The sequence below is a fragment of the Solanum lycopersicum genome, chromosome 4, assembly GCF_036512215.1.
Source record: "Solanum lycopersicum chromosome 4, SLM_r2.1".
NCBI lineage: Eukaryota > Viridiplantae > Streptophyta > Magnoliopsida > Solanales > Solanaceae > Solanum > Solanum lycopersicum.
The window spans coordinates 35,678,414-35,705,274 of record NC_090803.1 but is presented as its reverse complement, the minus strand read 5'-3'; the positions used below and the strand labels follow the sequence as shown (position 1 = coordinate 35,705,274).

Below are 26,861 nucleotides of genomic sequence, written 5' to 3'. Positions count from 1 at the left end.
TTGCATACTTTACATGTAAATGTCCCTTTCTCATGTTTTAATTGTTTTTATGTATTTATCCACAATTGGTGCATTAATTACTAACCCCTTTCTCCCTTTTCTATTATGTGTATAGGTTCCGGCTAATTGATTTCTCCTACATCCTTGAAGAAATCTTGGACTTCATATCTCCAAGAATTGTGGAAGGTCCTCAATGATTTCGAGGACTAATAAACTTCATGCCACTTTATGATTTCTCTATTGATTAAACAGACTTAATAGTCTTATTTATGAACTTTTGTTCTAATATAATAGTATGTCTAATGGCCAAAAAACCATATTTGAAGAGTTATGATTAACTTGTATTAGTAGATGGTGTATGCGTTACAATGGTATAAGATTTTTAGTATTTTGCTTTATAAAAAGAAAGTTGAACTCCTATTGTGAAAGGTTTGAAATTTTTGCATTATTTCAAGTTCATTATGCATTGACATTTATGCTATTGTATAAGACACCTTCGGGGTCGACTACGCAGGTAACGTCTACGGGGGTAGTACATAGATCATGTTTTCGAACATATGAAGACATACCAATCTTGAGAGAATCAACTTTCCAAGCTTTGCCTTCTAATAACCTTCACTAGCCTATAACCTATACTTACAAAAATAAAGATGAATATGGAGTTAGTACAAACATTTCTTAGTTGAAGCATACTTTTCATGTTATTTTGATAAAACCTTTATGAATCAAATTTACAAAGTGTCATACAAGTCATCATTTATAATACAAATAATATTTTCATGAACTTCAACATTCATCTATAGACCTTCCTATAAAAATTTAACCATGTATCTCCTATATAAGACAAAATGAGATCGTCTTACTAGTTCTTCAATACAAACCCAAGTGATCCTTAAGAATACTAAAGAAAATATTGATTCATTTCAATTCAGCAACTCAAAATTCATTACTAAATATAGTAGAGAAACCATATATACATTTATGAACTTCACATAAAGAACGTCCTCCATGACAACCCACAAGTGACACTAGTGCATTGGGAAGTATCATCCTATACTACTACTCCTACCGTAGTGCTCCTTAGGAATCACCCTAGATTGATCACATCACATTCAATCATTTCATATATTTAATCATATTAAAAAAAACCTCAACATACTTCTTTAACATTAGACAAAGCGAAATTGCTTGATTAACTTCATATAGTTATCTTGTCATACATTTTGTTTATAAGGAAACGCCAAGACTCCCTCCAATTGTATTCTTTTGCCATGGATAGATGACGTCTCGTTTCACCACCTACCCTAATTAGTACACCCTTAAGAATATTTATTTCATTTACATTAATTTGTGGTGGATAGCTTTAACCAACATAGACCAAGATAGCTAGACATAGAATCCCTGTACTATTTCCTACAGGATGAGGGATCCCTACATTCTTAAGGTAGGGTCACTCTCTTTTAGACTTTACATGGATATACAATATCTTTACCCACGAAAGTGCATAGCTAATGTATAAGGGATTTATTCTAAGTACCTCACTTCAATTAACGAAGAGCACCCATCTCAAGAGGTACATTGGATAAAACCTCTCTACTCACAAAGAGTATCCACCCTTCCTGAAATCCTCTCTGTGCTAAGCATAACTATGCCACGGAGTCTTAATTACATTCATTCACTATAGGTTAAAGTGATATCTATTTAGTACTACACCTAATCTAAAAAAGAGTAATTATCCTTAGTGGTTACTTTTGAATACCACATCTGAACTCAAGATGAGTATTCATCCTCGAACCTATCTTTGGGAAGATCTTTGGAATAGTGAGGTTGCTACTTATAATTTCATCTCAACTCGCGAAGAGTGTTCATCCCAAAAAAAGCCTTTTATTAACTAGAGTTCTTAAGAATTATAGGGATGGTACTAGACACTTATCTCACCTCACGGACAATGTCTACCCTATAAACCCCCATTTTCACTCATTAACTCCGTTCATTCATTCATAGCGTGTGTGTGAGTACATGTGAGAAAACCTTTCATATATTCATCATTATTCATAATATTGACTTCTAAACATGGTTATACTACATTCATCATAATTCGCACAATATAACTCTTAGCATTCACATTATACTTCATTCGTACGTAGTAACTTCATCACACATTGTAAACTACATAACAAAATCCAACCATATTCATCATCACATCCCATTACTTCACACTCAATACCCTTAAGTCCATAATAACAATTCACATATATATAATCATAAACATCAAGTAAACACTGCCACCACAAGTGGACCATAAAACTCAAGTTCCGTTCAATGAGAACTAAAAGGAATAGATCAACTTACTCTTTATCGAAGCCATTACCACAAACTATCAACCCTCCAATTAAATCATCATAATAAGTCAATATGGCAGTACATAATTACAATGCAATAGAAGGAAATCACAACTCTAACATTATCTAATCATATTAATCAAATCAAATTCAGAAGTCAAAGTTTTAGAATTTGCATGTTCATGGGTCCATTGAGTTTTTGATCATATAATCATCACATTATATTGAAAACAAAATAATCCATGTTTTCAAATCTTTTCATAAAAAGACCCATGCTTATAATCAAAAATAGAAGAATTTAGAAATTACAAACCTTTTTTGAAAAGCCTTTGGATTGGCTCCTTGAATGAAACAAGAATGAAGTATGAACTACCATACATTAATTCGAGAAAACTGAAAGTAACCCTTAGCAGTATCTGGTGTCCTTGTCCTCAATGAGGACTTACACAAGCCCTTAGCATATATCATAGTACACCATAGCTAAAAAATTTTGAAAAATTTAAAAACATTACGTAGTGAAGTGTAATTAGACTTCATGCATATTGTATATAGAGTTTAAATATGCTCCTCACATATGAAATTTCCTTAGACCTCTTTTTTAGCATAAATAAAACATATAGGAGTCTAAAGTCTAATTTCACATATAAACTATCTACAAGTTTACAAATATTTGGACATAGCCAATACAAGAATAATACGCCATTATAGGCTTACATCAATTCTCTCAATGATAAAAGAAAAAATGAATTATTTTAAACAAAAGAAACATCATACCTAGGTTTGAATATTGAAACATCCCCAAACATGAGGACTCACCAATGACTAAGGAAAAGACCCAAGTCTTTCTTGATATCGACCACGAATCTCTCAAAGCCCCGAACCTCAAATGTTTATGAAAAAAAGAGAAATATGGCTTAGTACATCACACATACTAAGTATGTCTTCAATGTAATAAATTATCAATGCATGAGAAAATGACATTTTAGTAAAAATCATGTTTTCTATCAATTTAACTGAACATGCACATACAGTAAGCATAAAAAGTTAATTATCATAATAGCAACCCAACATGTACACCACCTAACTTATACTTTTGCAATTCAAAAAATATAACCCCACAACCTTATGGAAGACTAAGTATCACATTAAGCAACTCACATCACACTTGAAACATATTCTCATTATTCATCATAACATGCTTAATACATCAATATAACTCATAGCTGATTAACCTAATCATAATCATAATTATAATGAACACTACTAGGATCATCTGTTAGGACCCCACAAGTTCAATGTGCAAGAAAAGTCCCATACCCTCCCTTACACCATATAGAAACCTTCATGACAACCCTAATAAATATTCACAGAATTAGCTTATTCATTTGCTTTTTACATTAGGGAAAGAAGTGCAATAACCTACATGATACTATGTGAGCTACATGGAATCCAGTGTTCTACTCCCACTCCAAAAAGAGAGGATAAACACTTGCGTAAGGTGTAACCATTTGTACGTAGCTAACTAGATAGATCCACTAAGATAGAGTCCTATGTGGTCACATAGTTAAGGGTTAAGGGTTAATGATATTGTTAAAAGAGACCATGACTTTACAAACGTGGAGGTTTCTATCTCATGAGAAAACACATATCTAGGTAATTTAGACACTCTAAACATGAAGATACCCATTTAAGAGGCCGAACTTACTAAATATAGGATCTCCATCTCATTTACATGCCATTTCGGTGCTAAGAAATTATTCCCTTTAGTAATAATATTATTTCATCATAAAAGTTCTCATTAGTCTATTCTATACCCCTAAGCAAACATCTTATCATATCTAGCTTATAGGTCATCACAAGTGAGAACAATCCTTTCACTTTAGACACCACTTCACAAGTGAGTAAACATTTAACTTAACACTTTATTATAATAATGAGAAACTACTTTCAATAATATAATAATCCTATTATAACCTGCATAAATAGTATATGTTTAATTCAATTTCATTAATTAGGGATGAGGAATACTTAGCATCAACATCACAACCACAGATTAGACTTGAAGTATTGATACCTAAGTAACTGATAAATTCACAATTGAATCTAAGATGAACCAATCAACATATCTCTTTGTCCCTTCCAAAACCTTCAAACTCTCATTACCATGAATACATAACCAATTACATAAACAAGGCAAATTAACGAAGCAATTACGTAATTTACAAAAATGTAATCAATCTACACGTTCATCATCTTCACAATTCTAGATATAAATTCATGGTTTTCATGAAATTAGGGGAAACACATGGGTCAAGGGAAACTCATAGGAAATCATCAATTAACCATCCGAATAAATTTTCATAATTCAACACAATTGATTCACAATTTCATTTTCAACGAAAACCCATGAGAGAAGAAAAACCCTAGTTTTGTGAGATTGAGAAATAATCTTTTGGAGAAACCTCTTGGGGAAAATAATACTAAGAGCGAAAGAAACCATACCCTATAGATGACCAATCAAGAAGTTTGAGTAGAAACTTGAAGGATTTGGTCTTATTCTTCATCCTTCAAAGCTTCTTCAATGGAGCGTGAATGAAGAAAAAGAGTAGAGAGAGGTAAGAGTTGTTAAGTTTGATTTACAGATTTGCTTTTTTTGGGAAATTGTGTTGAAATCTATTTAAAATAAAAATATAACCCTCCCCTAAAATACCAAAAGACCCCTCACTTAAATTGACCTTTTAATGAAATCAAACTCGAATTGTTAATTTTGGATTTTTGTTGGGGAACAATTCTGCTCCCATATAATTTTCAATAATAATTTTTGAACCAGACGAGTCCACTACGTGTCCACGTCGCAAACGAAGATTTTGGATCTTGGTGGACCATGTAACACTTCAAAATCTATGAACTTAACTAGACCCTATCACGTTCACGTAAGGATATTAAAACTTTCATAAGGCCTAAAATAATGTTTATAAACCATTTAGGAAGTTTTGGATTTAAGACATCAAGGAACGTCCATGACGTTTGAAGCTAGTTTAATTTTACTGGTCAAACGTCCTTAGGTTTGGGAAGGGTTTAAAGGTGTTGTATAAGGTATAAAACTTTTAAAATGTCTTTAAATATGTAAAACCTAGTACAAAGAGTGAAAACGTCCAGGTACAGCCTCCCAAGAGTCACCCTAGGGATCCATGAAAGGACCCCAAACATGGGTTGGCAAGCTGCCAAGGAAGCAGCAAAATTATACATAGGAGAAACAAGTTCGCGTCTTGTACTTTGATGTCCCTTGGTCAAATTTGAAGTCTGCGTCATTGTCAGGTCGTGGACTACACTATATCAAAAAATTAATTTAGAAAATCTTACAGAAGCAGCTCCACGTCGCGTACCTATTCCTGACGATAATCTGCAAATTCAAAATAAAGATTGACTTCACTAAAGGGTCAACTTTATTGAGGGTTCTTTTGGGAATTTCATGGGAGGTATTTATACTGATTTTAAATCATTTTATCCTCACATTAACTCAATAAAATAAAATTCCCAAATCAAAGGCCAAAAGCTTTCACCTCTCTCTACTTTTTCTCTCTATTAAACCTTCGTTGAAGGAAGAAGAAAGCTTTAAGAAGAAGACAAATTCTTCTTGGATTTAAATTGAATTTCTTGTATTAATCTTCATTAAGGTATTGGTTATTCACTCTTTAGATTCCTTTCCCCAAGATTTCTTTTCAAAGTTTATTTCTAAATCACCCAATTCCAGTGGGTTTTTCAAATATAATGGGTTTTCTTCTAAACATCAAATTGATGACAAATTATGATTGCCTATGACTAATTAAGTGCTTCTAAACTTCGAATTGATGATAAATTGTGATTTCCTATGACAAATAATGTGTATATTGTTTGTTACTAGATGTCAATTGATGCAACTTCATATCGATCATTTTATATTCCCCAAATCATGGATATTGATTATCAATTGAGGGGAATTGAAGTATGAATTGATCATTAGACTTGTTTATCTATTCTAATTCATGCATTGATTGATTAGGGTAAGGTATTGTTGGCATTGGATCAAATTCCTTTGGAATTCATGATGAACCCTATTTCCCTTAACCCCGGGTTATGAGTTGATGTTAATTTAATAATGATGATGCAATTTACATACTTCTTGTGTTAATTATTATATATTGATGTTACTACAAATATTGTTGGATGTAATTGGTTTATTGATGGTAACACCATGATGATGGCTATTGAAGGGGATTAAGTAAGTATTTCAGATCCTAATATTTACTTCAATTATAATGGCTTGTGATTGATGATGTAGTTTTATTGAAGCATGAATTGTGATTAGCCTAAGTAGGTGTTGGTATGATGTTGAATGAAATATATTGATTATGTGATTATTAGATTATGTTTAAGATGAAGGGGTGTAAGGTTTCTTGTGAATTACCTATGTGCCTTATTATGACACGATAATGATGTTATGCTAGTCTCACATATGAGGGTTGCCATGAAACAATAATTCAATGCAAATACTAATGAGATAATGAAAATGACTATACAAGGTATTAGACCCCTTAACCAAAATTAAGCAATGATGACTTATAAAGGATTAATGACATTTCAAATGGGACTCTATCTTAGCAAGGAGTGAAATTGTAAGTGAGCGATGGCGCCTTCTAAAAGAGGGAAGATAGGGTTCACCATTGTTCTCATGTGGTGGATAGCCTCATTGTCCAAAAAGGACATATAGTTATATTTCCATGATATCCCTCAAGATCCATAAACTATGTTTCCACCATAGGAATACTAGCTTGTGGATCCACATAGATGGTATGTTCATTAGTTTGTACTACTTTTGTCGGTAGACCACCTTCCAACGGTGTAAGGTTTTACAGCACCAAATTCTTCACTTAGATCTTGTGGTCTATGTCGGTTAAGGAAAGTGTTACCGAAACTAAATTGAAGTAATCAAGAAAACAATAAATAGGGTGACATAAGAGGTTTAACTTAGCCTAGGTAGGGGTATGGTACTTTACCTATGCCTTGCACAAGTTTCCCTTGAGGGAAGCCTTAGGAGGTTGTTCTTATGTACTTATGCTTTTATAAAGTGACTACTGTGGCTATGTTGACTTTACATGTTATTGATTCTCTGTGATGTTAGTTCCACTTATGAACACTTTGTTGGTATATATTGCTAAAGTTTGAGGAAAGTTACTCTTGATGTTATGTTATGAGAAGTTAGGCATTGCTTATAGTCCTTTGTTTGGTTTTATTAACTATGTATGGTTATGCAGCTTTACTTGGTCATTGCACTTGTAGGATAAATGATCGGTTATGGGTAAGGAGTTGATACTATGATGTTATCATTTCTTATATATGTTGACTTGACTATACTTGATGATGTTGGTATTGTGTTGTATATGTACTTGACTTAAGAGTTATGTGTTCATTGATTTATATAGGGTCTTGTATGTTCATGAGGCTTTTCAACGAAAATTAGCATGTTTGAACAAATGTCCTCTTTAGCACGATTTTAAATGATTTAGGTGTATATACTCATACTTAGTAAAAGTGTGTACTAACCCATGTGTTATGTTTACAACGAAATGTAGGGTCCGTACATTTAGCTTATAGAAGGCCTTTGAAGAATACTTTGATATTCCCAAAGTGTTTCGTATGTACTCACCTTCTGAGGAAGTTGCCATTAACAAACTATTGATGTTGTTCTAGTTAAAAGACTTTTGGTTCATTTCTTTTTATTTGAAGACGATCGTTATATCAGCCTATATGAGGCGCTTAGTTGTAATTAAGTATGGGTTAAGCCCAAATTTTTGTATTCACATTAGATTGTTCTAATATGAGACATATTATAGACTTCCTATAAAACTTTGTTCCTATACTATGTATGTGAAATAAATTAGAAGCCTATGTAGTGCCTCGTATTGTGAGGAGTCTAAGTTAACTCACTAAATATATTTTTTGTGTACACGACAGTTCTATACAAACCACAAGGTAGAATTAATTAAAAATTTTTAAATGTAACTCAGTTTTAACCTATGAATGTAATGATGTAAGATAATAAGAAAGTCATAGTCAACTATGAGAACTACGACACCGGTTATGTCTAGCGAATGCTGCCCGGATGTGACAAACTTGGTATCACAGCATGATGTTGGATATTCTTAGGATTGATGTTTCATTGACCCACATATACATCGGTTCTTATTCATAATTGTGAAGTGCGCCACACTTAGGAAAATTATCATTTTCTTTGAAATCCAATGTCGTGACTCTAGAGTGTACTCTATGTGTTCTTTCATCTAAACCTTGTATTGTGGTGATAGGTCTAAATACTCAAAGGAAAGACACACAAATAATTGATGAAGATATTGCAAATGCGGGAGCTTCTCCATGTGGAAATCAACATCCTCCTCCTAAAGAAGTTGCTAATGATGATGAAGCTCCAACTAATTTTCTGGCCATGACAGACGTGGATATAAGGGAAGACTTTCTCCAAATGTCCCAAAACAATACTACTCAAGAACAATCCGTCACTACCCAAGCTCAAGACATGATGGCTCAGGCTAACCGGTAGGTGGTACCCCGAGTAACTAACATGTTAGTACCATGGCCTCTCGTTTGAGGGATTTCATTAGGGTGAATCCCCCTACTCTCTACGGTTTTATGTGGAGGAAGACCCCCAATAGTTCATTGATTAAGTCTACAAAATCCTCTATGCTATGAGGTTGAGTACTAGTTAGAAGACCGAGTTAGTCACCTTACAACTCCAGGACGTGGCCCAAACTTGGTACGTTCAATGATGAGACAATAGGCCTTTGAGGGGTAGTTTTGTTACATGGGAGATTTTCGAGAAGGCTTTTCTAGATAGGTTCTTTCCAAGGTTAAAGAGGGAATCTAAGGTGGAATAATTCATCAACCTTCATCAAGGAAGTATGAATGTGCTTGACTACTCATTAAAATTTACTAACTTGGCAGAGTATGTCCCTTCTTTGGTTTCTGATCCAAGGGATGAGATGAACCTCTTTGTGACGGGAGTTTTCGCTTACTTGAAGAAGAATGTTGTTTGTCTATTATTCATTGTAAAATGAACTTTTCTTAATTCATGGTTCATATTAAAGAAGTGGAGGAGACAAGTGTTAAGAGTAAGAGTAACGTTCCAATAGGGAAAATTAATTTGATGGTTGTTCTTCAAAAGGTAGTCTTCATATTCAAGACAAGACTAGGCTCAAAAAGAGGTTTTCTAATCAAGTTCCCTAAGGCTCGTGATGATAGGGTGTTTAACCCTAAGCCTAAAAAGGGAAGGGGTAGTAGTCCGCCAACTAAAAATCCAACATGTAGAGGGTGTGGAAAGAACTATTACGGTGATTGCCTCATTGGGAATGATAATTGCTTTAGTTGTAGTTAGATTTTCCACAAAGTGAAGGATTGCCCAGTCTATAATGGTCAAAACTATGGTAGTGGGAAATCTCAAGGAAGTGGTTTGAATGTATATCCTCTAAAGAAGAATTACTTTTATGCTCTCCACTCTAGGGATGAGCAAGAGACTTCGCCTGATGTAGTGACCTGTATGTTAAAAAAAATTCTATTGATGTATATGTTTTACTTGAACCCAGTTCTACTTTACCATTCATTACTCTTTTAGTAGTTTAAAAGTTTGACATTTTTCCTGATATATTGAATTAACATGTTATGGTATCTACCCTGTTGGTGAGTAGATTGTTGCTAAGAGAGAATATAGAAAAGTTCCTATTATATTGCCCAATAGATTTACTAATGTGGGATTATTAAAATATGATATAGTTGATTTTGATGTCAATTCGGGGATGGATTGGTTGTATTCTTGTTTCAATTCCATAGATTGCTAAACAAGGGTGGTGAAGTTTAAGTTTCCTATTTTACGCTTCTTAGAATGGATAGGGGAAAATTTTATTCCTACAGGTCGTATCATTTTTGTTTTACAAGCTTGTATGTTCATCTCTAAATGGTATTTATGCCATATTGTAATAGTCAAGGACTTAGACTCCATAGATTCTCCCATAGAGTCGGTCCCCGTAGTGAGGGAATTTACAGAGGTCTTTCCAAATTATCTTCTCGGTGTTCCTCCCGAATGGAAAATTAAATTTAGTATCAATTTATTACTGGATACAAATCCCACTTCAATTCCTTCTTATCCGACGGTTCTAGCTGAACTAAAATAGTTGAAGACTCAACTCAAAGATTTACTAGACAGGGTTTCATTCAGCAAACTATTTCTCCATAGGGTGCTGCGATATTGTTTATAATAGAGAAGGATATGTCCCTTAGGATGTGTATCGATTACCATCAACTCAAAAAAGTCACAATAAAGAAAAAGGCTCCTCTCCGTTTGATTGATGGTCTATTTGATCAACTCCAATGTGTGCGTAACTTTTAGAAGATTGACTTGAGATAGGGATATCGTAAACTTAGGGTGAGATGTGAAGATATTCCCAGGATGGATTTTCAAACTAGATATAGTAATTATGATTTCCTAGTCTTGTCATTTGGAGTAACTAATGCCCCGATGGCATTAATGGAACACATGATTAGGTTGTTCTAAAACTATCTCGATTCATTTGTTATTGTCTTAATTGATGATATATTGGTGTATTCAAAGAATGAGGGTGATCATATAAGTCATTTGAGGGTTGTTTTGCAAATACAGAAGAAGCATACACTCTTTGCCAAATATAAAAATGTGCATTTCGGTTGAGGTTGGTAGCGTTTATTGGTCATATTATCTATAGTGAAGGTGTTGAGTTTGATCCAAGGAATACCAAAATGGTGAAAAATTGTCCTAGACCGTTAATTCCTACGAATATTAGGAGTTTCTTAGAAGTAGCCAGGTATTTAGAAGGTTTGTCGATGGGTTTGCATCCATTGATTGCCCTTTGAAAACCGTTACTCAAAAAAATAAAAATTTGAGTGGTCGGAAGCATGTTAAAGAAACTTCCAAGTGTTGAAGGATAGGCTTACCTTTACCCTAGTGTTGACTTTACCGAAGTGTACTAAGGCGTTCCTTTTTTATTGTGATGCATGTCGAGTTGGGTTTGGGTTTTTTCTTATGCAATATGGAAAACTTCAAACCTATGCTTCTAGGCAACTCAAGATTCATGAGAAGAATTATCAAACTTATGACCTTGCGTTCGCTGCCGTGGTATTTTCCTTGAAAATATTGAGGCACTATCTCTATGGGTTACATGTTTATGTGTATCCGGACCATTAAATTCTTCAATACGTATTCACACAAAAGGAGTTGAATCTCTGGAATTGAAAGAATACGACATGTGTTTGAAATATCATCTCGGCAAGGATAATGTGGTAGCGGATTCTCTAAGTCATTTTTCAATAGACAGTGTGTACCATGTTAAAGAATCTAAGAAAAAACAAGTGAGGGAGGCTCATAGGTTTAATCGTTTAGGGTTGAAATTGAAGATTCTACTAATGATGGTTTTGTGGTACATCATAACTCCCAGTCAACTTTAGTGGTTGACGTGAAGTCTAAGCAACACCTTGATACATTATTGATGGAGTTGAAAGAATTCGTTCATTGGAAGATGAATGCGTCATTATCCCATGGAAAGATGGTGTTCTTAGGTACCAAAGGATATTGTTGTTCCCAATGTCGATTATTTGATAAATCGGATTCTTGAGGAAGCACATGGAGCCCGTTACTTTATTCATCTGGATTTTACTTACATTTATCATCATCTTAGAGAAATGTTTTGGTGATATGGCTTAATAAGGGACATTGCAGAATTTGTTGCTAAGTGTCCAAATTGCCATCAAGTGAAAGCTAAGCACCAAAAGCCAGGTGGTTTACTAAAAGAAATCCAACTCTCTACTTTGAAGTGGGAAGATGTTAACATCAATTTTGTTAAGGGATTGCCTCGTACTAGAAGAAATATTATTATATATTGTTGGTCATGGATAGATTGACGAAGTCTACTCATTTTATTCCCATTAAATCCACTTATTCGGTGGAAGATTATGCAAGAATCTATATTAACAAGATAGTGAGTCCTTATGGAGTTTCTTTTTCCATCATATCTTATAGAGGTCCTCAATGGAAATTTAGGTTTGGAGGTCTTTTGGAATAGGTTTGGGTACTCAAGCGAAGTTAAGCACCGCTTTTCATCCCCAAACGAATGGTGAAGTGGAGCGTACCATTTAAACTATTTAAGATATGCTTACAGCTTGTTTCATTGACTTCAAGGGATGTTGGAATGAGCACTTTCCTTTGGTGGAGTTCTTATATAATAATAGTATCCATTTATCCATATATATGGATCCTTTTGAAGATTTGTTTGGTAGGAGGTATAGATCTTCTATTGGATTGTTTGTGGTTGGCGAGTCTTCGTGTATTGTTCTCAACTTGATCTATAAGACCTTAGAGAATGTCCATATTACAAGGAACCGTTAACAAATAGACCAAAGTAAGAAAAAGTCTTATGCCAATCATAGGAGAAGAGACGTTGAATTTGAATAAAGTGATAAGGTGTATTTGAAAATTTCACCCATGAAAGTAGTGGTGAGATTTGTCAAAAAGGGGAAGTTAAGTCCTCATTATGTGGGTCCTTTTGAAATTTTGCAAAGGGTTGGCAAGGTTTTATATGAGTTTAAACTTCCTGGTGAACTATGTTTGGTTGATCCGATTTTCCATGTATCCATGCTTAAAGTGCATTGATAACCACAAGTCCATTTTTCCTATCGAAGGTCATGGTGTGAAATAGAACCTCTCCTATGAGGAGGTTCCAGTGGAAATACTTTATCATCAAGTGAAAAGGTTTAGGAACAAAAAGGTGGCCTTCGTAAAAGTATTATGAAGAAACCACCTAGCTTAGGGAGCAACATGGAAGGTCGAGGCCGATATGAAGTCCCGTTATCCTCATCTCTTTTCTAATTAAGGTGAGTTGTTCCTATTAATAATGAAAATAATGAATAAATTGATTTTTTTATTCTTTTTGAGTATATGTATACTTTGGTAAAGTTAAGTGTCAAAATGAGTTATTATAAAAAAGGCTTTTTGTGTTAACTTGCACTTATGTGAAATATATGTTTTGCCTTCTTTATAATTTTGGTCTTTTGATGTTGACATTATAAGAATAGCATGGTAACGCTTTAACGTCATTTTGAGCACATGTTGATGTTGACAAGGTAGTTCTTCATAATGTATTATGAAATGCTGAGCTTCTAGGAGTGGTGACTCGAGTTGCTACTTGTAAAGTTGGTTATATGTGTTGAATGGAGTTGTGAAGTACTTGTATGAGCTATTAATCATAATATTCATGTTGTTTATTAGGTTGCTAGTCTTTAGTCTATCCCTTTTTTCCAAAAGATTTTAGCATCATTCGCGGACAAATGTTCCTAAGGAGGGGACAATGTAACACTCCGAAAGTCTATGACCTTATATAGAGCCTCACATATATATATATGAGGTTATTAAAACTGTTATACGGCCTAAATATTGTTAATAGACCATTTATGAAGTTTTGGAGTCAAGACATCAAGAAACGTTCAAGACGTCTGGAAGGTAGACTAATTTGACTAGATATATCCTTAGGTTTAGGAAAGGTATAGAGGTGTTGTATGATGTCTAAAACTTGTATAAATACTTTAAATATGTAAAACCTAGTATATAGAATGAAACTTCAAGGTCCTACCGCCCAAGGGTGACCCTAGGGTCCACGAAAGGACCCCAAACTTTGCTTTGCAAGCAGCCAAGGCAGCAGCCAAATTACACATAGGAGAAACAAGTTCTCATCGAGGACATGGATGAACCTTGATTATATTTCAAGTCTGCGTCGCGGTCTGGTCACGGACTCAACTCTCTCAAAAAATAATTTATAAAATCTTGCGGGAGCAGCTCCATATCGCGAACCTATTCTCCGACAAAAATCTGAAATTTGGAAATCTAGTTTGACTTCATTAAAGGGTAAAATTAAGTTAGGGGTACTTTTGGTATTTCAAGGGAGGTATATATATTTATTTTGAAATAACTTTTCCTCACATTTACTCACTCAAATTAAATCCCCAAATAAAAACCCAAAAGCTCTCACCTCTCTTTACTTTCTCTCTCTATTTAATCTTCATTGAAGGAAAGAAATTTTGAAGAAAAATACAAATTTCTCTGGGATTTCACTTGAATTTCGTGGATTAATCATCATTATGTTTTTACCACATCGGACTCCACACTTAGATCTTGTGCTCTTTCTCAGTTAAGGCAAGTATTCCCGAAAGTAAAATAATGTAATGAAGTAAACACTAACTAGGGTGAGTTAAGAGGATTGAAATAGCCTAGGTGGGGTATGAAGCAACTAGATTGACTTGAGGGAAGCCTTAGGAGGTTGTTCTTATGTTCTTATTCTCATATAAAGTGATTAAAATGTCTATGTTAACTTTACATGTTATTGATTCTATAAGATGTTAGTTGAACTTATGAACATGTTGTTGGTATATATTGCTAAAGTATGAGGAACGTTAGTCATGATGCTATGTTATGTGAAGTTACACATTTCTTATATTCCTTTGTTTGGTTTACTTGATTAAGGAAGGTTATGGGGCTTTGATTGTTCATTGAACTTGTAGGCTAAATTATGGGTTATGGGTAAGGGTCTTGATTATATTTTGATGTTATGATTACCTTTATATGTTGACTTGACTATATTTGATGATGTTTGTCTTGTGTTGTAGATGTCCTTGACTTAAGAGTCATGTGTTCATTGATTCATATGGTGTCTTGTATATGCATATGGCATTTCAAAGTATATTAGCATGTTTTGATAAAATGTCCTCTTTAGCATGATTTCAATTGTTTTAGGTGCATAAACTAATACTTTAGTACAAGCGTGTACTAACCCATGTGCTAGTTGACTACAAAATGTAGGGTCTGTTCGTTGATCTTATACAAGGCCTTTAAAGACTATTTGGATATTGCTCAAGTGTTCGGTATGTCCTAACCGTCCAAGGACAATGTCATTGTTAAGCTGTTGATGTTTCTCTAGTTATATGACTTCTAGTTCTTTTCTTTTCATTTGAAGACGGTTTTTATTTAAGTCTATATGAGGCTCTTTTGTAATGAAGTATGGGTTAAGAGAAAATTTTTGTATTTGTTATAGATGGTTCTAATATGAGACATATTATAGACTTCCTGTGAGACTATGTTCATAGACTACGTATCTGAAAGAAAAGTAGAAGCCGATGTAGTGCTTCGTATTGCGAGGAGTCTAAGTAAACTCCCTAAATATATATTGTGTCTATGCGAAAGGTCTATGTAATCCTCAAAAAAGAAAAAATGAAAATGTTTTAAATTTTCCGCATTTTTATCATATGAATGTAATAATGTAAGCTAAGAGGCTAGTCTTTGACCTCGATGAAGAAGACTACGGCTGTTACATCTAGGGGGTGATCCCCGGATGTGATTGACCAAATCCACGATGCGGACCTATTTCATCTAAGTACTATTGGTTGTTGCCTTTGGAGATTTCTTTGCAAAATGTGGGGTCCCTTCTTGGAAACCTATGGTAATAATTCGGGGGTTCGACATTGACGTTTTTACCCTATATGCATGATTTTACCTATTTAATGTAATTTTGCAAGTTGTAGGCTTAATAAGACCCTCCCAAGCCTTTACATGACGTACAAACGTTTACTAATTTAACTTACCCTAATTCCCAGACGTCGTGGTTGTTTCTAAGCGTTTTTATTGTAACACTTCTCAAATAAGTTATTTACACTTATTTAGGTCTAGAATCATCATTATTCATTTTTTGAGGATATATTCTAGGTCATAGAATTTCTGGGATTTGTTAGTGCTCCCCGCCCCCACCCCTAGCAACATTCATCTTTGAATGACACCTTAGACCTTTATAGGAAGAAGAGACTCAAAACTAGCAGTCCAACAAACAAACAACATATAAAATGAGTCACAAACCATTGGAGGAACCCTCCATTCCATTCAACATACAATCATATACATAACACATAGGACCTTACTCCACAACATACCATATACTCATGTTAAACTTTTCATATCATATATAGGGAGCTACCTTCTATATTTTAATATGAGCTCAATATGATCATCAAGAGTTTTCAAGTTGATTTCATATCAAATAAACATCAATAATGTTTAATACAATTTCCATTAATACTTAAATAACACCACATACTTATGTGAGAGCTAACCATAACAAACATACTTCACGGAAAAAGAAAACTCAACATAAGCATGAATATATATTAAAATATGCACACATTATAAAAACATGAGAAGTTCAACATTATATATAAGAATCAAATAAGGAACCACTAACCTCATCCATTTAAAGAGAAAATTGAGGATAGCGCGACTTCATGTCGGCCCCGGCCTCCCATGTTACAACCTCAACAAGGTGGTTCCCCCAAAGAACTTTTACGAAGGCAACCTCCTTATTCATCAATTTATTAATTTGACGATGCAAGATCTCAATTGGGACCTCTTCGTAAGAAAGTTCATCTTTTACCCCTAAACCTTCTAGAGAGAGAATGGAAACCGGGTCCCTTATACACTTCTTAAGAATACAAACGGGGTAAAGTGGGTGAATCATGGCCAACTTCTTGGTCAATTTAAAGTCATAGGCAACACTAAAGACACGCTTTAAAATTTCATAAGGTCCCCCATAATGGGTAATATGTTTCCCCCCATTCCAAACCTCATCACCTCTTTTATGGGTGAGTTTTCAAATAGACCCAATCTCCTACTTCAAATTCAAGGTCCCTCTTCCTATTGTCGACATATGATTTTTGCCTACATTGAACTGTTTTTAACTTATCCCTTATAACTCAAAACTTCTCAAGGAATTCATAAACTAAATCAGGACCAAGTAGAGTAAACTAACCTTCCTCATACCATCCAACTAGGGATCTACCCCTTCTCCCATAGAGTGCCTCGAATGGTGCCATGGAGATGCTCGAATGGTAGCCATTGTTCTAAGAGAATTCTATAAAAGGTAGGTGATCATCCCAGTTACTTTTGAAGTCAATGACACATGCCATCAACATATCTTCAAGGGTTTAAATAGTGTGCTCCTCTTGAATATCAGTCTTGGGATGAAAAGTGATACTAGGTTTCATCTTTGTACCAATCCCACTTTCTAAAGCCCCTCCAAAAAATGGTGCTAAATTGAGTACCTCTATAAAAAATGATGGAAATACGGGCTCCATACAACTTCACTATCTCTTTTGGGTATAATTTGGCATAGTCTTCCACAAAATAAGTGAATTTTGTCGGGAAGAAAATATGTCAACTTAGTGAACCTATTCAACAATGACCCATATTAGGTGATGTTTCCTTCGCCAACAAGAAAAACCTTGTCCATGTGGGAATATCTATATTTTGAGTTTAGCCACACAAATTTGATGTTCCGCTTTAACTTGTTGGAAATTTGGGAACTTAGCTACAAAATTCACTATGTCCCTTGTCATACCATTTAAAAAATAAGTTTCTCGTATATCAAAGTACATCTTTGCGGCACCCCTATGAATAGAACTCCGGGAGCCATGATCCAATTCCATGATCATTCCCCTTTATACATAAACATCCAGTATGCACAATCTTCCTTTATACCTAAGAACCCCATCTCCTTGAGAGAAAGGCTCATTACATTTACTTACTCTTTGGAGAGTCTTGTGGTCGAACCCCCAAACCAGCCAACCTATGAACCTCTGTAACTAACTTTTTCTTATCACCAACCACATGAGTCACTACCCATGGACACTCAGCTAAGCGCTTCCGAAACCACATTAGCTTTCCTAGGATGGTAAAGGATAGTTCTAACCATCTTCTTTAGCATAGATTAAAGTGTTATTGAGTGAATGCATATCGAAGACTCTTGTAATCGGTGAACACATCAACATGTAACCCATATAGATAGTATCTCAAAATTTCAAGTAAAATACTACTGACACAAGATCAAGGTCTTGAGTTTGATAACTATTCTCATGTGGTTTGAGCTTCCTAGAGTCATACGCTATGACTTTTCCATGTTGCATGAACACACATGCTGCATCCACTCGAGAGGCATTAGAATAAACCACAAACCCTTCAATACCTTCTTGTAAGGTCAACACCAGAGCGAAGATGAGTCTATCTTTCAATAATTTCAAGCTCTCTTCACAAGATTTAGACCATTCAAACATGGACTTCTTTAGGGTTAGGGTCTCTAATGAAGATGCAATAGCTGAAATCCCCCAACAAACCTCTTATATTAATCGGCCAACCCTAGAAAACATTGCATATCGATAGGTACCATTGGTATAGGCCTACTTTTAACTACTTCTGTCTTCCTCAGATCAATCTCTACCTCTTAACTAGAGACAATGTGACCAAGAAATGCATCGATCTCAACCAACATTCACATTTACTTAACATAGCAAAAAGTTGGTTATCTTGGAGAACTTGTAAAACTATCCTCAAGTGGATCATATGATCATTCTAGCTCCTAAAAGCATATCAAAATGTCATCAATGAAGACAATCACAAATAAATCAAGTTACTTTACAAAAACTAAATTCATAAGGTGGTCCATGAAAGCCTCCGGGGCATTGGTTAGACCAAATGACATAACTACGAATTTAAAGTGACCATGTCTTGTTCAAAATGTCATTTTTGAAATATCAACCTCCCGCACTCTATGTTGATGATAACCTGACCTCAACTAAATATTTTAAAAGTAAATCTCTCTCCTTGGAGTTGATCAAAAAAGTTATCGATCCTAGGGAGCGGGTACTTATTCTTTATGGTAACTTTGTTCAATTGACGATAGTCGATACACATTATAAAAGACCCATCCTTCTTCTTCATAAAGGATACCGGGGCACCGCATGGAGATATGTCATGTTGAATAATACCCTTATTTAGAAAATCCTTGACTTGCCTTTAGTTCTTTTAACTCGTGCAGGGCGATCTGATAAGGAGGAATTGAAATAGGTTGTGTATCCGACAATAAATCTATGCCAAAGTCAAGGTGCTGTGTTGGATGAACTACGGGCATGTCATCAGGAAACACCTCCAGAAATTCCTTCACTACATGTACCGACTGTATTGAAAGGTCTAGGAATTTAAGATCCCCAACTTTAGCTATGTGGTACAGACAAACCTTTGCAATCTACTTGTAAATCTTTTAGAAACGAAATGATCTTACCCATAGGATTTGAGTTTCCTTCTCTTCACTCAAAAATGGGTTCATTTGAAAATTGAAATTGACTACCCTTGTCTTACAATCCATGGAGGCATAGCAAGAATGCAACCAATCCATTCCCAATATGACATCAAAATTCTAGCATATCAAGTTCTATCAAGTAAACTAATGTAAATCAATTGGGCAAAGAAATAGGACAAATTTTATCGCCTCTTTAGCTACAATGGAATCACATACAGGGATAAAAACCTAAATGGTTTCATCTAATATGTTGGGTATATAACCTTTCATTGCAATAAGAGGGGTCACAAATGATAACGTAGCTTTGAGGTGAAAGGTCCAATAAACCATATACATTAAAGGAAAATAACTGTAAGAGCCTAACATGTTTTTCATGATGGTTTAAGTTTCTAAACTGGTTTATAATGTTTTAATGTGTCATTATATAAATATTTAGGTTTATTGGATGTCAAACGTCAAGGGACGACCAAGACGCTCGACGACTAGTCACATATATACCTTATGTGTCTATATGTACTTATTTATTTTATTCTTGAACTTATAGGGTCATTATATAAATTACAATAGTGTGTATAGGCACTATTTTATGTTTCATCAGGTTTAGGAGTAAAACATCCAAGAAAGTCCATGTCGTTCGAAAGGTTTGCCTTGAAATGACCTTGTATGTCATCGCATGTTTCGTCAGATTTCATGTGTTAGTTTTGCATGAAATTGATGTGGGGGTCCTAAAATAATATAAAATAATGTTCGGGTTGGAAACACACATTACAAATTACCCAAGGACCAACCAATGGTCCTTGAGGAAGGATCCATCATGAAGCCAAAGGCTGTCTAGACAAGCCCCAAATGATTGAGGCAATCGACCGCTGTTAGGCTGGTCGACGCCCCATCGATGGTGGTGTAGGGAAAGACTTAGCCTAGGTATCTTAATATCCCAAAGTTATGTATCTGAAACAAAAGACGGACCGTCAATGGACCAATAATTCATCGATGGGCAGGCATCGATTGTGTGTGCAACCTGTGCAGTTCACTGTTAACTGAAGGGTGAATAGATAAATTCACCCTATGTCCAAAACATTGTTTGGGAGGTTTCCTAAGGTTATTATAGGTATTTTAAGAAGGTTTATCAGTCCTAAACACCTAGATGAATTCATTATTTATAAAATTAAAACCCAAAACATCTAAAAAGCTCTTTAGAACTCCATTGAAGCTTGAAGAGAGATTGAAGCTTGATGGTCGGTTTCTCCAACAATTTCTCTAAATTTTAGAGTACTAACATTAGTAAGGGTATGTTTCTTCATCTTTGACACTCTTTTGTTTAGGGAGTCAAACTTCAAAGTGATTTCTAAAGTCTTTCAAAGATGAACTTGTCAAATATTGATATCTATCCATGGGTTCTTGCATAAAATATTTTGAATAATTATATATTGATTTAATTGATGTTTATTACATGATTATAACCTAATTAATATATGAACCTATGCAATTCATCAACCCTGGTTTTTGACTACATTGTGGGTTACTTGATTATGTCTTAATTCAATTGAATTCTTATGTAGTTTTATTAGTATTATTGAATCATGAAAGATTCATATTAGAATTTTTAGAATGCTTCCCTATGTTCATAAATCAATGTCTAATTACCTTTGGTTAATTGTCTATTGTAAGTATTGAATTGAATTGGTGATCATGGCCATGGCTAAGGGCCTTTAATTATTGTGTTTGATGATTTAGAGATGGATTAAATTGATGAGAGTGTATTGGTGGTACTATTCCTTAATTATATCTATTTTATTTAATCTAAGTCTTGAATTATGTTGTTATTGGTATGGTCCACTTATGGTTGTGGTACTATGTGATTTACTTTTGAATTATGTGGCATCGTCGGTGTTCCTTTATGAATTATGATGATCATGGCCTTGTCGGCATTATTTGATATATTATGATGGTTTGTGTAATGGATTTATGTGATGTATAATAATACACTTCTACTTGTGATTAAGGTGAATTTATATGTTCTTATATTGATATTGTTAGGTTGTAATGTTAGAAAATAAGTATGTCCATTATCTGTGTAGTCTTAGACTTGATGCATGATTCTTCTAATTGGTTATGTGAGTCTTATGAGGATTATATTAATGATATTATAGTAGCGAATAGGGTGACCTATAGATTATGTTGGTTATACATATGTGTTTCTAGAATGATATGATATATGTGAAGTACGTTTGTGTCTTGTCTTTGTAGATTTGTGTCCCTTACTTCATACATGCATAATGAGAATATGAATTCTTGAATTAGGATGCTAAAGCCTCTTAGTCTTGTATGTATTAATTACATGTGACCTACAAAATTGTTCAAAAGTCTCTTTATGTTGATTCGTCAACCTAGTTATAAGGTTATGATATCCTTTAAATGCGATAGTCGTAATGGTATCCTTCTTGTGTGAATGGCTAGCTGGAAAGGAATAAAATTGTCCTTAAGAAAATCATTGAGCTATCCTCTTGACGATTGTAAGGCAACCCTAGGGGACCTCTTTGTTAAGGTGAATGTGTTTGGTTTATGAACAAGATATGGAACCTCTTAATGTTATTCTTTATGCGAATTACTCAATAAGAACAAAGCCTAGCACTGACTGAGTATGGTTGGGAAGTATATCTAGAAGAATAGATTGCTAGAGTACAAAGAAACCCTTCATATCCCTTAACCATATGCGTATATGGGATGTGTCCAAGTTCTACCATTTGCAAGGACAACACCCTCCACCGGAGTAGGTTATGACTCCAGATTCCATGCCTTCCTACCATTGTCTATGTCGATTATAGCCAATTCTCATCATATGGGATACCCACTAATGTTGGAGAAGTTCAATGAAGTTTAGGTTATGGTATGTGATGCTATCTAGATATTGCACAATTAGGCTTTGAAGATGTTAGTGAGTGAGTCCCTAGGCCTTATTCAAGACCATTACTTGAATATCCTTATATGTTGAATGTATCTTAAATGATCTAATGAATATAATGACTTATGTTAGAAAGCATGTTAAATGAATAAGTACTTACCCATAGCAGTTTAAGGGTTGTCTTGTGATGTTGTGAAAGGGGCACAAGAATGTCACCTAATATCTTACCTAGGGAAGTCTTAAGAATGACTCTAGATAAAGAATGCAAATTTATAAATTAGACACGATCTAAACTTTGGAATTCTTGAGGATTATTTAGGTTATCTTGAAGATGGTGTATGGGTGTTCTCTTCTTGAATTACTTAAGTAAATCTTTTGATAACCTTTAGGAAGGAGAATGTAATGTTAGATGCATGTTATTGAATAAAGCGAGAATGATTATATCCTAGGTACTCTAATTTATCTCTTAAGTGTGTCTGAAGGGATTGTATTGGCGGTCCCTTCACAAGTCCCTCAAGTGAACCTTAGAATCACCTTGGTAGGATGATCTCATGTTTATTTTTTCCGTGTATTGTAAGTGTAATTATCTCATTATAGGTGGTCTTAAGGATATTGTACGTGTGCCTATAGAGGGTGTATTGGTTTTCTCTCTTTGTCTTACTTAAGTTAGTCTTAGGATAACTTTTAGTGAGAGGGTTGTATGTTAAATGGGTTTACTATAATGTTGGATAAGTTCACTATAATTTTGAGTTTAGTTCATTGTAAGGTGACTTGGTTAAGTGTAATATTTCTTAATGTTTGATAAAATTCTTATGTCATATCTTATATGTTTCTAAGGTTCTATATGTTATTCTTATGCTTATATTATGATGTATATATATAAAAAGGATGCATATTTCAAATAGATGATTGTTATTAGGATTTTATGCATTAAGCCATACTTTATACAAGTGTTTGTACTAATTCCACATATTTTGTTATATCTAAAGCTTTAGGTGAAAGGTGAGAGGTATCGTTGAACCAAGCTTGGAACATAGTTATCGTTCAAGAAAAGTAGAACTATCTTCTCACTTCACTAGAGCTCCTAATCTTCTTTAGACTTTCTTATATCAAAGTATTGTAATAGAGTAAGTAATTCTATACTTCGATTGTATGGGTCCTGTCCCATGTAATTCTTAAAGTGTAAAGGATGGCACATATTAAGAATTAGAGTTTTCAATGATTTTTAATATGAAAGATATTCTAAGATGTTTTCGTGTTAAAAGTTTTAATTTCACACTATTATTTATATGTGCATTCAATGAATAATGTCAAGGGATCGTACAAGACCACCGAGAGGTCAAGTACGATGTGCCACGACCTAAGAATATCCTAGCTTCTAGGGTATAATTGTGGCTTGTGACAATGTGACCACGCTTGCAACAACCATAGAAATTTCCCGTGCCAACTACGCACTTACCATCATGCTTTCTCTCACATTTCGAATAAAGAGGCTTCTCAACATAAGAACCACCACCTATTCCATCTTGAGGCTTGGGAGTAGACACCTTACTCTTGTTCAGACTTGGAGCACTATAAGGGCCTTGATTGTAAACCACTTCTTTGAACCTTCGTTTTCCTTGAACCTCAAATATAGTCTTTGAAGATTTCCATATTCGATTCTTACCTTCTTCAACTGTCTACCAACTTGCTTAAGCTTTTGCTTCTCAATTTGTTCAAAATGAACCATGAGACGAGAGATATACATGTTAGGAATAAACATAGTCGACCTATATTCATTAAGCACTAAGTCGGATATCCCCAGAGGGAATTTGTTCATCTTAGCCCTAGAATCCTCAACCATAGTAGGAGCATGCTTTGATAGTTGAGTGAACTTGAGGCTTTACTCCTTCACGCTTATACCCCCTTGACTTAGGTTGATGAATTCTTGCATTTCCCTCTCCCTTAGTTCCAAGGGAAAGAACCTATCATGGATAACTTTCTTAAGAGATCCCCAATTAATTTGGTCTTCTCTAGCCGACCTCTCATCTTTCCATTTCTTAAACCACACTTGAGCCACATCTTTGAGTTGGTAGGCGTCTAGTTCTGCCTTTTCTTGAGAAGACACACCCATAGCATCAAAGAACTTTGAAGTCTTCATCACTGAACCCTTGTGGGTCCTCCTTCTTCTTAGAACCATAGAAAGTATAGGGATCATCGTTGTGATATCCCTTATACTTAATGCGGTAGTGCTAGTATTGAGGTTCACTTCCACTTTAGTGTCCCTAGCAACTACAGTAGTCAACACTTGGGTCAAGATATGAATTTCCGCCCTTATATCAACATTAGACATATCCCCTTCTTCAATAGGAACTTGAGGGTATTGAGGAGCTTGAAGGGGAACCACCTCATTCAAATTCTCCTCCTTGGCCCTTCGAGTAGTGTTCCTCCTTGTATTCGTTTCCTATAAATACAAGAAATAGGTTAGAAGATAGGGACATGTAGAGTTATGACACTAGAGGACTTTCATCTTTTGACATAGTATTTAGGTACGGGAAAATGAGACTCTTTCCTAGCACTCTAATATTGATGCCATCTAATTGGGATTTATAAGGCTTTATTTGAAAGATGAAAGGAATATCTAATATAATTTCTTCATTTATGTCTTTGTTTATCATGGAATCCTTTATGAAACCAATTTCATTATTGCATATATAAACATCTTTGAGATTATAATTTATTTTTATATTTACACCTGTTGCGGAGAATAATCTGGTAGTGTCTTCATCTAGATATCTATAAGGAATAATCCTTCAATAATGCAACATGTTTTATCTGCACCTATACTAAATAATGCAATCTTATGAATGATATATTTCTTATCTGTAACTAATGTGATTGGTATGTGGTAGCTTTGTTGTCGAACGACCCTAATTGTATTATTTCATAGTTTCGAAAGAGGTTCTACTAGAGACTCTACTTCTTTTAATTATTCTCCATCTTCTAATTTACATTACTCTAGTTCTTTTTGGGTGGTAGATTTTAAAATGTTTTATTAGTAACTGAGTCAATTTCTAAATGGTTGAGTTTATGCTTAATTTCATTTATTTCATCTCTTATTTGTATTAATTAGTCCTAAATACTTTGTAGAGTTTTCTTATGTTTAATTTATTGTTTAAATTTATTTAAAATAATTGTCATATAAAAGGGCTTAATAGTCCTATTATCCGATTGTTTATCAAGAACTAAATCTCTTAAGGCGATTTAGTTTTTGTTTCTTGAAATCAAGATCCTCAATATAAAAAATGTTTCTTTACTACTACTGATGATATTTATAGAATAATTCATGCAGGTGTAAATTGCACTTCCGCATTCACAAGAGTCTAATGACTTACTATCATCAGAATCATCGGCTATATTTAGTTGATCTTCATCGTTAAGATTTTTATCAGAGGAGGAGTTGTTTTTATTATTTTATAGGATAGATTACAACTTATATTTAACTTCTTCTTCTAATTCTACAATATTAATTTTGTCTTTCTTTTTATTAGTGGCTTGATACACTTTGGCTTGATGTCCCATTTTTTCACAACCCCAACACCTTTCAGTGTTGTTTGGTTTATATCTATTTTACTAGGGATGCTTAAGTCTTTTTTTTGTAATTGCGGTGTTTTTCTATTTAATTATTATTCTTATATTGTCTTTTAATTTTTTAGAAGCCTCTTTTGACGGGGAAGATAGTTTAATATAACCAAAATTCTCCCTTAAATAAAAATTAATTCACATACACAACCAAATATTTTAAACAGTATTAAAATCTCTGCAAACTCTAATAAAATTATAAAAATTAAAAATGATCTACAAAATTGGAATGTTCCAGTGAAGGGGACGGATCGAGCTCGGGTACAGAATCCAAAATAAAATTGGGATGAGTAACGGATGGGAGTAGGAACATGAAAAGTGCTTACAACAAAACTACTTTAATAAGACTTAAACAAAAAAGAAGAACAAAAGAAGTAAACAAATTTTAAATTTTAAAACATAAAATAAGTAATCAAATAATAGTAGGAAGATGTACTTACAAAACTTTTTGTTGATTAAGGGAAAAGAGAGAGAACATGGAATGTGGTAAATAGAAAAGATGGGAAATTGGTAGAATATGGTAGAGAGGATTTCAAAGTCAGTAATATTTTAAATGCCCTACACGGATACAAGTTCAAAGTCTTAAATAGGACTATAATGTGCTGATTAATCTAACTTATTATTCTATCTATTTTACATGTGTGCATACACTAATGCACATTTCATTTTACACGTAACTACTACCTATTACAAATAACTGATGATAATTTTATGTGGCTTGAGATAGATGCCATTTAACTTGAACTACTAACACGT

At 34.2% G+C, this 26,861-nt stretch overlaps 1 long non-coding RNA gene across 1 annotated transcript; it reads right to left on the bottom strand.

The window, feature by feature from the left end:
* Positions 1-2,959: 2,959 nt before the first annotated feature.
* On the bottom strand, positions 2,960-26,658 carry LOC104647009 (uncharacterized). Its single transcript, XR_003246503.2, has 2 exons — positions 26,546-26,658; positions 2,960-3,223 (listed from the first exon to the last, which is right to left on the bottom strand). It is a non-coding gene; the product is annotated as an uncharacterized lncRNA (long non-coding RNA).
* Positions 26,659-26,861: the final 203 nt, after the last annotated feature.